Here is a 15,415-nt window from a genome sequence, read left to right on the forward strand (position 1 = left end):
TGTTTGTTTGGCCGACTGGGAGGCCTTGGTTTGTTTGTTTGGCCGACTGGGAGGCCTTGGTTTGTTTGTTTGGCCGACTGGGAGGCCTTGGTTTGTTTGTTTGGCCGACTGGGAGGCCTTTTTTGTGTTTGGCCGGCCGTCTGTTTTGGCCTTTTTTGTGTTTGGCCGGCCGTCTGTTTTGGCCTTTTTTGTGTTTGACCGGCCGTCTGTTTTGGCCTTTTTTGTGTTTGGCCGACTGGGAAGCCTTTGTTTGTTTGGCCGGCTGGGAAGCCTTTGTTTGTTTGGCCGGCTGGGAAGCCTTGGTTTGTTTGTTTGGCGGGCTGGGAAGCCTTGGTTTGTTTGGCCGGCTGGGAGGCTTTGGTTTGTTTGGCCGACTGGGAGGCTTTGGTTTGTTTGTTTGTTTGGCCGACTGGGAGGCTTTGGTTTGTTTGTTTGGCCGACTGGGAGGCTTTGGTTTGTTTGTTTGGCCGACTGGGAGGCTTTGGTTTGTTTGTTTGGCCGACTGGGAGGCCTTGGTTTGTTTGTTTGGCCGACTGGGAGGCCTTGGTTTGTTTGTTTGGCCGACTGGGAGGCCTTGGTTTGTTTGTTTGGCCGACTGGGAGGCCTTGGTTTGTTTGTTTGGCCGACTGGGAGGCCTTGGTTTGTTTGTTTGGCCGACTGGGAGGCCTTGGTTTGTTTGTTTGGCCGACTGGGAGGCCTTGGTTTGTTTGTTTGGCCGACTGGGAGGCCTTGGTTTGTTTGTTTGGCCGACTGGGAGGCCTTGGTTTGTTTGTTTGGCCGACTGGGAGGCCTTGGTTTGTTTGTTTGGCCGACTGGGAGGCCTTGGTTTGTTTGTTTGGCCGACTGGGAGGCCTTGGTTTGTTTGTTTGGCCGACTGGGAGGCCTTGGTTTGTTTGTGTGGCCGACTGGGAGGCCTTGGTTTGTTTGTTTGGCCGACTGGGAGGCCTTTTTTGTGTTTGTTTGGCCGACTGGGAGGCCTTTTTTGTGTTTGTTTGGCCGTCTGTTTTGGCCTTTTTTGTGTTTGGCCTTTTTTGTGTTTGGCCGACTGGGAGACTTTTCTTTGGCTGGCTGGGAGACTTTTCTTTGGCTGGCTGGGAGGCCTTTGTTTGTTTGACCGGCTGGGAGGCCTTTGTTGGACAGGCTGCGAGGCCTTTGTTTAGATTTTGTTTGGCCGTCTGTTTTGGCCTTTTTTGTGTTTGTTTGGCCATCTGGGAGGCCTTTTGTGTTTGTTTGGCCGTCTGTTTTGGCCTTTTGTGTGTTTGTTTGGCCGTCTGTTTTGGCCTTTTGTGTGTTTGTTTGGCCGACTGGGAGGCCTTGGTTTGTTTGGCCGACTGGGAGGCCTTGGTTTGTTTGTTTGGCCGACTGGGAGGCCTTGGTTTGTTTGTTTGGCCGACTGGGAGGCCTTGGTTTGTTTGTTTGGCCGACTGGGAGGCCTTGGTTTGTTTGTTTGGCCGACTGGGAGGCCTTGGTTTGTTTGTTTGGCCGACTGGGAGGCCTTGGTTTGTTTGTTTGGCCGACTGGGAGGCCTTGGTTTGTTTGGCCGACTGGGAGGCCTTGGTTTGTTTGTTTGGCCGACTGGGAGGCCTTGGTTTGTTTGTTTGGCCGACTGGGAGGCCTTGGTACGTTTGTTTGGCCGACTGGGAGGCCTTGGTTTGTTTGTTTGGCCGACTGGGAGGCCTTGGTTTGTTTGTTTGGCCGACTGGGAGGCCTTTTTTGTGTTTGGCCGGCCGTCTGTTTTGGCCTTTTTTGTGTTTGGCCGGCCGTCTGTTTTGGCCTTTTTTGTGTTTGGCCGGCCGTCTGTTTTGGCCTTTTTTGTGTTTGGCCGACTGGGAGACTTTTCTTTGGCTGGCTGGGAGACTTTTCTTTGGCTGGCTGGGAGGCCTTTGTTTGTTTGACCGGCTGGGAGGCCTTTTTTGTGTTTGTTTGGCCGTCTGTTTTGGCCTTTTTTGTGTTTGGCCGGCTGTCTGTTTTGGCCTTTTTTGTGTTTGGCCGGCCGTCTGTTTTGGCCTTTTTTGTGTTTGGCCGACTGGGAGACTTTTCTTTGGCTAGCTGGGAGACTTTTCTTTGGCTGGCTGGGAGGCCTTTGTTTGTTTGGCCGGCTGGGAAGCCTTTGTTTGGCTGGCCGGCTGGGAAGCCTTTGTTTGGCTGGCCGGCTGGGAAGCCTTTGTTTGGCTGGCCGGCTGGGAAGCCTTTGTTTGGCTGGCCGGCTGGGAAGCCTTGGTTTGTTTGTTTGGCGGGCTGGGAAGCCTTGGTTTGTTTGTTTGGCGGGCTGGGAAGCCTTGGTTTGTTTGTTTGGCGGGCTGGGAAGCCTTGGTTTGTTTGTTTGGCGGGCTGGGAAGCCTTGGTTTGTTTGTTTGGCGGGCTGGGAAGCCTTGGTTTGTTTGTTTGGCCGGCTGGGAGGCTTTGGTTTGTTTGTTTGGCCGACTGGGAGGCTTTGGTTTGTTTGTTTGGCCGACTGGGAGGCTTTGGTTTTTTTGTTTGGCCGACTGGGAGGCTTTGGTTTTTTTGTTTGGCCGACTGGGAGGCTTTGGTTTTTTTGTTTGGCCGACTGGGAGGCTTTGGTTTGTTTATTTGGCCGACTGGGAGGCTTTGGTTTGTTTGGCCGACTGGGAGGCCTTGGTTTGTTTGGCCGACTGGGAGGCCTTGGTTTGTTTGTTTGGCCGACTGGGAGGCCTTGGTTTGTTTGTTTGGCCAACTGGGAGGCCTTGGTTTGTTTGTTTGGCCGACTGGGAGGCCTTGGTTTGTTTGTTTGGCCGACTGGGAGGCCTTGGTTTGTTTGTTTGGCCGACTGGGAGGCCTTGGTTTGTTTGTTTGGCCGACTGGGAGGCCTTGGTTTGTTTGGCCGACTGGGAGGCCTTGGTTTGTTTGTTTGGCCGACTGGGAGGCCTTGGTTTGTTTGTTTGGCCGACTGGGAGGCCTTGGTTTGTTTGTTTGGCCGACTGGGAGGCCTTGGTTTGTTTGTTTGGCCGACTGGGAGGCCTTGGTTTGTTTGTTTGGCCGACTGGGAGGCCTTGGTTTGTTTGTTTGGCCGACTGGGAGGCCTTTTTTGTGTTTGGCCTTTTTTGTGTTTGGCCGACTGGGAGACTTTTCTTTGGCTGGCTGGGAGGCCTTTGTTTGTTTGACCGGCTGGGAGGCCTTTGTTTGTTTGACCGGCTGGGAGGCCTTTGTTTGTTGGACAGGCTGCGAGGCCTTTGTTTAGTTTATGTTTGGCCGTCTGTTTTGGCCTTTTTTGTGTTTGTTTGGCCGTCTGTTTTGGCCTTTTGTGTGTTTGTTTGGCCGTCTGTTTTGGCCTTTTGTGTGTTTGTTTGGCCGTCTGTTTTGGCCTTTTGTGTGTTTGTTTGGCCGTCTGTTTTGGCCTTTTGTGTGTTTGTTTGGCCGGCTGGGAGGCCTTTTGTGTGTTTGTTTGGCCGGCTGGGAGGTCTTTGTTTGTTTGGGAGGCCTTTGTTTGGCTGTTTGGGAGGCCTTTGTTTGGCCGGCTGGGAGGCCAAACAAAGGCCAATTTTGGGGGCGTCTGGTCATCTACAAAATAAGCTCAATATTGTATTTAATTTGTCTCCTCTTCGTTTGTCATCTACAAGGTCTCTATTGGGGGGGTCCCCCTCTACAAGGTCAATTTTGAGGGGGTCTGGTCATCTACAATACAAGGTTCATTTTGGGGGGCTCTGGTCATCTACAAAATAAGGTCAATATTGTATTTGTGTCCTCATGGTTTTTGTCATCTACAAGGTCTCTATTGGGGAGTCCCCCTCTACAAGGTCAATTTTGGGGGGTCTGGTCATCTACAATACAAGGTCAATTTTGGGGGGAGTTTGGTCATCTACAATACAAGGTAAAAAAATTTTTTGGGGGGGGTGTCTGGTCATCTACAATACAAGGTCAATATTGTATTTAATTTGTGTCCTCATGGTTTTTGTCATCTACAAGGTCAAAATTGGGGGGTCTGGTCATCTACAATACAAGGTCAATTTTGGGGGAGGTCAGGTCATCTACAATACAAGGTTAATTTTTTTTGGGGGGGGGGGTCTGGTAATCTTCAATACAAGGTCAATTTTGGGGGCGTCTGGTCAGCTACAAAATAAGGTCAATATTGTATTTAATTTGTCTCCTCATGGTTTGTCATCTACAAGGTCTCTATTGGGGGGGTCCCCCTCTACAAGGTCAATTTTTGGGGGGTCTGGTCATCTACAATACAAGGTCAATTTTGGGGGGGTCTGGTCATCTACAAAATAAGGTCAATATTGTATTTGTGTCCTCATGGTTTTTGTCATCTACAAGGTCTCTATTGGGGGGGTCCCCCTCTACAAGGTCAATTTTGGGGGGGGTCTGGTCATCTACAATACAAGGTCAATTTTGGGGGGGGGGGGGGGGGTTTGGTCATCTACAATACAAGGTCAATGTTGTATTTAATTTGTGTCCTCATAGTTTTTGTCATCTACAAGGTCAAAATTGGGGGGTCTGGTCATCTACAATACAAGGTCAATATTGGGGGGTTTGGTCATCTACAAGGTCTATTGCCCCCCTCCACCCCCCCCCTTACAAGGTCAATATTGGTTTATCATTCTTACACCATGCACCGCTACAACATTACACAACTCTTACACAATGTGTTATTGGTCACACTCCTGCTGCCTCTCCTCCTGCTGTGCACACTTTTGAGCGTACCATGGGGCACACCAACGGGGGTTCCCTCTCGGCTGCGGGCGTGCCTCCGCAAGAGATCTGCAATCAACACACCTGCCCGTGATGAGCGACCAGCCTTCATAAGCCAGCGGGTGCCAGAACGTAGCTTCTCCTACCCAGTACAGTAAGCCAACACATCTCCAGCCTTCTCTCTCTCCCTGTGTTCCCTTCCCGTCGTGTTCACCGTCTCTCATGTTGTGTCGTCCTCCAGCTTCCTCGTCGTCGAGCTGTGTATCTCGTCTACCTGGACCCCCTTTGGATTCCCCCTTGCCTTCCTGGACTAAGACCTCGCTCCTGTCCTTGACCATCCGCCTGCCCTCTGATGTCCGAGCCTGCTTTTCTGCCTCGATCTCAACACGCACACTCAACACCCTCTGGTGACCACGCTCAGATAATACTTGCACATAGTCACACTACATCTCTTTTAAGCTAATCACACACTGCACTCACATACTGAGCTGTCAATAAACACGCTGACAGCTAACGACATCATCGCCTCTCTGCAGTCTTCTTCTCCCGCTGTCTCGTCACACATTATATATTCTTTCATGTGTTCATTCATTCATGTGTTATCATTACTACACCATGCACCGCAATAACACTACACAACTCTTACACACTGTTATCTATGTATTTATTGATTCATTCGTGTTACTAATTTATCATTCTTACACCATGCACTGCAACAACAATAACCAACTCTCACACAATGTTATTCGTTCATTACATTATTCATAATCAATCAATCAAAGTTCATTATATAGCCCTAAATCACGAGTGTCTCAAAGGGCTGCACACGCCACAACGACATCCTGGGCTCAGATCCCACATTAGGGCAAGAAAAAAACTCAACCCAATGGGATGACAATGAGAAACCTCGCAGGATAATGTTTATTATTATTATTAGCCTTTATTTAACTAGGTAAAATCCCATTGAGATCAAAGATCTCTTTTCCAAGGGAGACCTGGCCAAGAGAGCAGCAGCAAGGTTGCAATGGAAGTCGAGTGGATCTAGCATAAAATTGTGAGTGTCCAGTCCATAGTGGATCTAGTTAATAGTGTGAGAGTCCAGTCCATAGTGGGGCCAGCAAGAGATCATCTTGAGTGGAGACAGACATCTCTGTGCTGCTGACCTAACTGATGCACAGATGAGTGGTCCACCCTGGGTCCCAACTTTGGACAGCTAGCGCGTCATCTGTGGTCACCAAAGGAGAGGAGGGCGGAGCAGAAAAGAAACGGCAGATCAACTGGTCTAAAAGGGGGTCTATTTAAAGGCTAGAGTATACAAATGAGTTTTAAGATGGGACTTAAATGCTTCTACTGAGGTAGCATCTCTAATTGTTACTGCTAGAACAATCCATAGTACTGGAGCCCCAATAGAAAACGCTCTATAGCCCGCATACTTTGTTTGGGCTCTGGGAATCACTAATAAGCCGGAGTTCTTTGAACGCAGATTTCTTGCCGGGACATATGATACAATACAATCGACAAGATAGGACGGAGCTAGACCGTGTAGTATTTTATACGTAAGTAGTAAAACCTTAAAGTTGCATCTTAAGTGCACAGGAAGCCAGTGCAGGTGAGCCAGTATAGGCGTAATATGATCAAACTTTCTTATTCTTGTCAAAAGTCTAGCAGCCACATTTTGTACCAATTGTAATCTTTTAATGCTAGAAATAGGGAGACCTGAAAATAATACGTTACAGGAGACGAGACGTAACGAACGCATGAATATTGATCTCAGCGTCCCTAGTGGATAAAATAGAACAAATTTGAGCTATATTACGGAGATGAAAGAAGGCGGTTTTAGTAACACTCTTAATGTGTGACTCAAAGGAGAGAGTTGGGTGGAAGATAATACCCAGATTTCTTTACAGAGTCGCCTTGTCTAATTGTTTGGTTGTCAAATGTTAAGGTGGTATTATTAGATAAATGTCGGTGTTTAGCAGGACCGATAATCAGCATTTCCGTTTTCTTAGCGTTGAGTTGCAAGAAGTTAGCGGACATCCATTGTTTAATTTCATTAAGACACGCCTCCAGCTGACTACAATCCGGCGTGTTGGTCAGCTTTAGGGGCATGTAGAGTTGGGTGTCATCAGCATAACAATGAAAGCTAACACCGTATTTGCGTATGATGTCGCCTAGCGGCAGCATGTACATGCTAAGGAGTGCAGGGCCAAGAACCGAACCCTGAGGAACTCTGCACGTTACCTTAACATAGTCCGAGGTCACATTATTATGGGAGACTCATTGCATCCTGTCAGTAAGATAAGAGTTAAACCACGACAAGGCTAAGTCTGACATACCAATACGTGTTTTGATACGCTGTAATAAAATATGATCGATGGTATCGAAAGCAGCGCTAAGATCAAGAAGCAGCAACATAGATGACGTCCATCGTTAGCAGTAGATCATTAGTCATTTTTGCGAGGGCGGTCTCCGTAGAGTGATTTGCCCTGAAACCAGATTGAAAAGGTTCACAGATATTGTTAGACACTAATTGTTCATTTAGCTGCTGTGCGACAATTTTTTCGAGGATTTTTGAAATAAAGGGAAGGTGGGACACCGGTCGGTAGTTTACCATGAGGTCAGGATTTAGGTTAGGTCTTTTGAGCAGAGGATGAATAACCGCTTTCTTAAATGCTAGGGGAACAGTGCCAGAGGAAAGTGATAAGTTTATAATATTTAGCACTGATGGACCTAATAATACAAAAAGCTCCTTGATAAGTTTCCCAGGAAGTGGGTCAAGTAAACATGTTTGTTGTATCCCACTTACACGCTGTAATAGTTCCTCTGTTATTTCATCAAAAAGAGTATTTTGTATTGCAGTATCCGTCGTAGATAGTTGTATCTGTGTTAATAGAACCCAGTTGTAGCTGGGATGCGTTGTCTTTAATCTCCTTTCTAATGGGTTCAATTTTCTTATTAAAGAAATTCATAAAGTCATCTGCCGAGTGGGTGGAGCTATTGAGGAGTCCCTTGTTGGGTTAGCGATGCGACTTTGGGTACTTAGAAAAAGCGCTATATAAATCTCAGGTATTATTACTGTACTAAACAAAAATTTAGGGTCGTTTTTGTTGAGGCGGATGAGATTTGAGTAATATTTAGCTTTAGCTAAGGTAAGCATGCGTTTATACGATATAAAACTATCACTCCATGCTTGATGGAAAACCTCAAGCTTAGTCGCGCGCCATTTGCGTTCCAACTTTCTACATGATAATTTAAGAGCTCTGGTTTCTTCTGTAAACCATGGGGTGCGCCTTTTAGGGGCCCTTTTTTGTTTTAGCGGTGCTATACTATCAATGGTTTCGCGCAGGGCATTGTCAAAGTTGTTAGTGAGGTTATCAATAGAGCCGACATAATTTGGGAATGGTGCCATTACCGAAGGCAGTAGGTCAGCAAGAGTCATCGTTGTGGCAGCATTAATGTTGCGGCTGCTATAGCAGTTATTATTATTATTAGCTTGTTGACAATGAGTCAGATCTTCGAATTTTATTAGGTAATGATCGGACATTACTTTAGTATACGGGAGTACCATAACTTTGGAGGTGGTGACACCCCTGACCAGCACTAGATCTATCGTATTACCGTTGCGATGCGTAGGTTAATTTATTATTTGTGTAAGACCACAGCTATCAATTATAGTCTGGAGCGCCATGCACTGAGGGTCCGATGGGGTATTCATATGGATGTCAAAGTCCCCCGTTATAATTATATTGTCGGCGTGCGTCACTAGATCAGCAATGAACTCTGAGAATTCATTGATAAAGTCTGAGTAGGGCCCTGGGGGGCGGTAGATAACAGCCAGGTCGAGAGGCAGCGGTGCGACAGACCTCATAGTAAGCACCTCAAACGATTTGTATTTATTTAGGTTAGGGGTAAGGTTAAAGTTTTCGTTGTATATTAGTGCGACCACCCCCCCCCCCCCCCCACCCCTTTTGAGGGGACGGGCAATATGTGCATTCGTATAGTTAGGAGGAGATGCCTCATTTAGCGCAAAAAAATCGTCTGGTTTGAGCCAGGTTTCGCTAAGACCAATGACGTTAAGATTGTTGTCTCTAATGACCTCATAAACTAATAACGTTTTGGGAGACAATGATCTTATGTTTAAAAAGCCCATATTATAAGTATTGGGCTGTTTTGACGAGTTTTTGTTGAAATTATCCGTAGTAGCAATATTAATAATGTTGCGTTTATTATACGTAGTGCACTTTAAATAGTTTTGACCATATCTAGAAATTGATATGACGGGAATTTTCAGATTGTTTGCTTGATGCTGCGATAAACTGAACGCAACATAATTTGCCACCTCAGTAGAATGCACATCTACCTCTGACACATTCACAACAGAAAAAACATTGTGAGTTGTGTATTATTCTAAGAGAATTGCTATGTGTACAGGGATTATCCAGCCTGGCGCTGGCTAGTTCTAGCTTAACTGACTCCTCACCCGGACTAGCAGGCTCTAATTGCCTGTGACCGGGCTTGCTCTAGTGTAGTTAGTCAAGTGTGACTTAAACAGTAGTCTGTTTTTAGCCAAGATGATGGCGCCTTCCTGGTTAGGGTGAAGGCCGTCTCTCATCAGCAAGCCTTGTTTGCCCCAGAAAGAGGGCCAATTATCAATAAACGTTAGTCCCTGTTGTCTACAGAAGCTAGCCAGCCACTTGTTAAGCGAGACTAATCTGCTATATCTCTCATCATTGCCTCTCGCAGGCAGGGGGCCAGAGACAATTACTCGATGCCTGGACATCTTTCTAGCGAGATCACAAGTCCTGGCTATGTTTCTCTTTGTAATCTCTGACTGTCTCATTCTAGTGTCATTGTAGCCAACGTGTACAACTATATTCACATAACTAGTGGTGCGATTAGCCTGTCGTACGTGTTTACTAGGCCTGTTGCGAGTTAGCTCCCTAAGATTAGCTTCAATGTCAGGTGCTCTGTCCCCGGGAATACACTTAATTGTGGCTGGTTTGCTAAGCTTTATGTTTCGGGTGATGGAGTCTCCTATGACTAAGGTGTGGTGCCCGGTAGACTGGGGTGTAGGACTAGCTAAAGAGCTAAATCTATTATGCGTCTCAACCGGTACACCGTAGCTTGTAGGTCGCTTAGGACTACTACAAGCTGGGCTAGTTAGCTCGCTACAGCTAACGCTAGCAGATGTGTCCGCAACATCTAAAGTCTAACTGGCGGACACGGCCCTCTAGCAGAGCCAACCTATCCATGAGTAAGGTGCACGAAGCGCAGGAAGTCATACTCACGGAGTTTTCTGTCACCGAGTGAAGTGCCTGCTGTCTTCTGAGAAGTCGTGGTCACGGTGTGCGGGAGTCGCTTCCTTCCGACCGACGACCGGCGCCGCCTTTCTCCGCGCTAGCTCCGGTGAGACAGAGATCGGGTGATTTGCAAGTTAAATAGTACTACTAAATATGTTTAGGAAGTAGTAAAGAAAGCTGCAGAACAATTAAAAGCACACAGAACGATACTTAGCTTTCTCGAATCAGCGAGCAGTCACGTACGGTGAACCCGTGCGTGAGTAAGTTTTGTAATATCTAATAATATACATGTAATATACAATGTATTAAAATGTAAATAAATACTTCAAAATCTACTTGAACTATATTAACGATGACAATAGTGGTAGGTCAGTCGCCAAATTTTACCGTAAAAAAGTGATGATATAAAAAAAATAGTTTTTTTTTCTTAATGGTGTATGTAAAAAAAATTCAATAAAAACGTACACAATCATGTAATATGAGGTAAGTCCTTACTAATTTATATTTGAATATGATTCAGTTACAAAGGCCCTTCCTTTACACACATTCATATTTACTGTACATATTCACACACATACACACTCACACCACATTTACTTCCATATGTACTGTCACGATACAAGTGTTTAGATGATGACATCACAGCAATATCAATCAGCCTTCTGGCACTGAAATCAATCTTGACTATGCACAATCTTGGAGACACTTGTGACTAGGAGCTATGTCCATACATCATTGACTGATATATGATTCAAGATGGCTGCCGGCTAGATGCACTGGGTCACAACTCCAACAATTCATGAAAAATCTTGAAAATAAGTTGACATCCATCCAGCAGAGCAACATCTTCATGTTTAAAAGGAAGATAAACATTGAACTGCCGGATCATTCTTGTGATTTTGGACGTGTTGGAGACTTTTTGATGACATGTGCTTCAATGCACTGACAAGCCATCAATACTGGATTGCCTGAAATCAAAGTATTCTGAAAGATCAACTGGATTGTAAAAGTACTTTTCCTCACTAAAGAATGGCGACTAAGAATTTGTCAGAAGAAATGGAAGAGGTGAACAAGTCTCTGAATTTCATGTCAGAGGAACTCAGCAAAGTAGCAAAACAGCAAACGAGCCTTCTGGACTTAATTGATGAAATTAAGCAGCTGAAGGCAATAATCAAAGACAAAGACAAGAAGATTGAAGAGCTTGAAAGAAGAGTGGACGATCTAGAGCAGTACTGGAGGATGGATGACCTGCTGATTTCTGGGCTTGAGACAAGCCACCGCTCCTATGCAAGGACCACAGCAGGTGACAAGGAGGGAGGAGGTGCACCAAGAGGTGAACTGCACACGCTTGAGCAGCAAGTCATCACCTTCTTCAATATTCCTGTATGCAGTTCAAGTATAGCTGCATGCCACACCATTCCACTGAAACAAAACAACAGATCCAACATCATCATCCGTTTTGTGAGTAGAAAACATCAAATTGAAATGCTTAAGCTGGGAAAAAATTTGAAAGGTACTGGAGTGTATGTAAATGAGCACCTCACAAAGAGAAACGCAGAAATTGCAAGACACGCCAGGATATTGGAAAAGGGAAAGCGAATCCAGGACACGTGGACAAGGAACTGTAAAGTAATGATCAGATTGAATGGTCCACCAGAACAAGCAAGGGTATTAGTGGTCAGAGACTTGAAGAAACTTGAACAATATCAATGAAAAAGATGATGATGATAAACAAGTGGAATTGTGGGGAAATGTTCCTTGTTGGCTGTGTACTGTGTGCAGAGAAACAGTGTGGACAATGTACAGTGTACAATGTGTACTGTGTGCAGAGAAACAGTGTGGACAATGTACAGTGTACAATGTGTACTGTGTCCAGAGAAACAGTGTGGACAATGTACAGTGTACAATGTGTACTGTGTCCAGAGAAACAGTGTGGACAATGTACAGTGTACAATGTGTACTGTGTGCAGAGAAACAGTGTGGACAATGTACAGTGTACAATGTGTACTGTGTGCAGAGAAACGGTGTGGACAACCAACATGATGGAAGAACAAATGAGCTGCACAAAATTCAAGTCTTTCGCTTTCATGATCATAAATGCTATGAGTTAGAAAAGAACATTGACCCAGATATTCACTTCTATCAGGACTCTAATGTGGACTGTGAGTATTATACTGAAGAACAGTTTCATTCAAATGTTAAAATGGAAGGCTTTTCTGTGATTCATTTCAACAGCAGGAGTCTTTACAGTAACTTTTCCAAAATGAAAGAGTATCTTAAACAAATACAGCAAAGGTTTACCATAATAGCAATTTCAGAGACTTGGTTGAGTGATAGTAAGGAATTAGTGGATGGATTAGAGGGATATGAAATGTTTTGGCAAAACAGGATGAACAAAAGGGGAGGAGGTGTTGTATTGTTTGTGATGTCCTCTCTCAAATGTAGGCTGATTGCTGACATGACAACTGCTATTGACAATCTGATGGAATGTGTAACTATTGAAATAAGTGTTGAAAGATCCAAAAACATAATTATTTGTATTTATAGAACTCCAGGATCATGCATTGATCAATTTAATAAGAACATTTTTGAGTTATATGAAAGACATAATGATAAGGTGATCTTGATTTGTGGTGACTTCAACATTGATTGATGATCACATGAAAACCACTGATTTTGTTCATCTTATGTTTAGCTTGAGTTTCTTTCCACTAATTGTAAAACCTAGCAGAATAACAAAGGACAGCTTAACACTGATTGACAATATTTTTATAAATGTATTTGATGGGAATAGAAAAAGTGGACTCTTGGTGACTGATGTAAGTGATCACTTGCCTGTCTTTACAGTGATCCAAATGAACAGGGAGCAAAACTTACAAACAAAAAGACAAATAAATAACTTTGTTAGAATAAAATCACCAGAAGCAGTTAAGGCATTCAAGGCTGATCTTTTAAATCAGGATTGGCAAAATGTTTTTGTGGAGGATACTAATGAAGCATACGATACATTCCTGGATATATTTCTGACACTTTATGACCGTCATTGTCCAGTGAGAGAATATAAGCAAAATACTAAAAGGAGGGAGAAACCATGGATAACAAGGGGTTTAGTAAAAGCCTGTAAAAAAAAAAAAGGCTTTAGAAGAAATCTATTAAGCATCAAACAAAGGAAAATGAGGACAAATATAAAAAGTATAAAAACAGATTGACATGTATCATGAGGCTGCAACAAAAAAACTATTATGAACAATTACTGCATAAACATAAAAATAATATAATTGAAACCTGGAATGTGCTTAATACTATGATTTAAAAAATCTAGCAAAAAGCATTTTACAGCTTATCTGGTAAAAGATGACAACTCAATTATTGAAAATATAGAATAGCTGAGGAATTCAATAAGTTTTTTGTGAATGTTGGCCCAAATTTGGCAAAAAATATTATTTCTAATATGAATGATGAGAAAAAGTTAAAGAGTGTATCTGACATTAAATTCAATGTTTCTTGGCCGAGTTTGTGAAAGTGATGTTTTAGAAGTGATAACGTTTAAAAACTAAAAATCTGTCGATAGTAACAACGTGGATATGTCACTTGTTAAAGAAGTGATGGATTGTGTCCTGAAGCCGTTTACTCACATATGTAATAAATCTTTATCTGGAACTTTTCCTGACAAAATGAAAATTGCTAGTCATTCCGATTTATAAAAATGGTGATAAACATATGGTCTCAAATTATAGACCTGTGTCTCTACTACCTCAATGTGCAAAAATTCTTGAGAAATTATTTGTAAATAGACTTGATAAGTTGATTGACAAACATGAGCTACTGAATGATGATCAGTATGGCTTCAGGAGTAATCCATCTACATCCCTAGTGGTGATGCACTTTGTAGAAAACGTAGCTACAGCAATAGAAAAAAAGCAACACATTGTTGGAGTAGTTATTGACTTATGTAAAGCTTTTGACACAATCCATCATTCCTTACTTCTGCAAAAATTGGAAAATTATGGCATGAGAGGTGTTTCACAACAGTGGTTAAGTAGTTATTTAAGTAATAGATCTCAATATGTGGAAATTAATAAGACTAAATCACAGCCAAGAAGAGTAACTTGTGGGGTTCCACAAGGCTTGGTATTGGGACCTAAGTTATTTATACTATATTTAAATGATATTTGTTCAGTATCTAATAAATGTATGATGTTTGCAGATGATACAAATGTATATTGTTCAGGAGAAGACTTGAAGGAAGTGTTAAGGGTAATAGAGGTTGAGTTGATTCAGCTAAAAAAATGGCATGATATCAATAAGTTATCATTAAATGATAAGAAAACTAAATTTATGGTGTTTAGTGGTGCAAGAACAAATTGTGAAGCAAAATTAAAATTAAATCAAGTGGAAATTGATAGAGTATATGAAACTAAATTCTTGGGAATAATAATTGATCATAAATTATGTTGGAAACCGCATATTGAATATATAAAGGGAACAATATCCAAATCCATTGCCATTCTTTATAAAGTAAAACACATGCTGAATAAGAAATGTCTGCATATGCTATATTATTCTTTTATTTTTCCATATTTAACATATTGTGTTGAAGTTTGGGGAAATGTTTATAGAACAAACATAGACCCAATAATTTAACTCCAAAAAAGGGTCATTCGAATAATACACAAAGTGTGCTACTATGAACATACCAATCCATTATTTATAAGTTATAATGCGTTAAAATTTTCAGATAGTGTTTTTAAAAACAATGGAAATTATGTTTCGAGTAAAGAACAGCCTTCCAGCTTGTATTCTTAGCTAATTTCAATTAAGAGGAGAAAACTATAATTTACGGGGATATTGATTTTTGAAATAGGTAAAGCAAGAACTAATATTAAATACAAATGTATTTCAGTTTTAGGAGTTAAATGGTGGAACAAGCTCAGTGAGGAGTTGAAGACATGTACTTATTTGTTAAGGCTTAAGAAAACATTTAAAGGTGAAATAATTGAAAATGATAAGTAACAATTACTTTCAACCCATTGATGAAGTGCCCTTCATCTGGAGGTAGAAATGAGCATCAAATTCAAGGTCATTTCTCCTCAAATTCATTTGGAAGAGCTGCAAGAGCTCCCTTTCGGGCCTGCTGACGTCCATGTACCTGTAAAATACATTTTTGACAGCCTGAAAACCCTCGTCCATGTCAAAATTTGTATAAAGGCTGTCAATGTCAATGCTCCTGGAACGAGTAGGATTGCGGGGACGCCTTAGAGATAAGTTTTCAGGCATAAAATATGCCTGAGGATGAAAAAATTGAGGCGCAAAGCCCATGCTCTGTTGAATTGATTAACGTGGACCCCGACTTAAAGAAGTTGAAAAACGTATTGGGGTGTTACCATTTAGTGGTCAATTGTACGGAATATGTACTGTACTGTGCAATCTACCTATACATTTCAATAAATCAAACAAAGCTGGGC

The 15,415-nt window shown here is 42.8% G+C and overlaps 1 long non-coding RNA gene across 1 annotated transcript; it reads left to right on the plus strand.

Moving 5' to 3' along the window:
• Nucleotides 1-4,368: 4,368 nt before the first annotated feature.
• LOC140677464 (uncharacterized) lies at nt 4,369-5,169 on the plus strand. The gene is made up of 2 exons (XR_012049260.1): nt 4,369-4,804; nt 4,892-5,169. It is a non-coding gene; the product is annotated as an uncharacterized lncRNA (long non-coding RNA).
• The last annotated feature ends 10,246 nt before the right edge of the window (nt 5,170-15,415 follow it).

Source organism: Nerophis lumbriciformis, linkage group LG32 (genome assembly GCF_033978685.3).
Source record: "Nerophis lumbriciformis linkage group LG32, RoL_Nlum_v2.1, whole genome shotgun sequence".
Taxonomy (NCBI): domain Eukaryota; kingdom Metazoa; phylum Chordata; class Actinopteri; order Syngnathiformes; family Syngnathidae; genus Nerophis; species Nerophis lumbriciformis.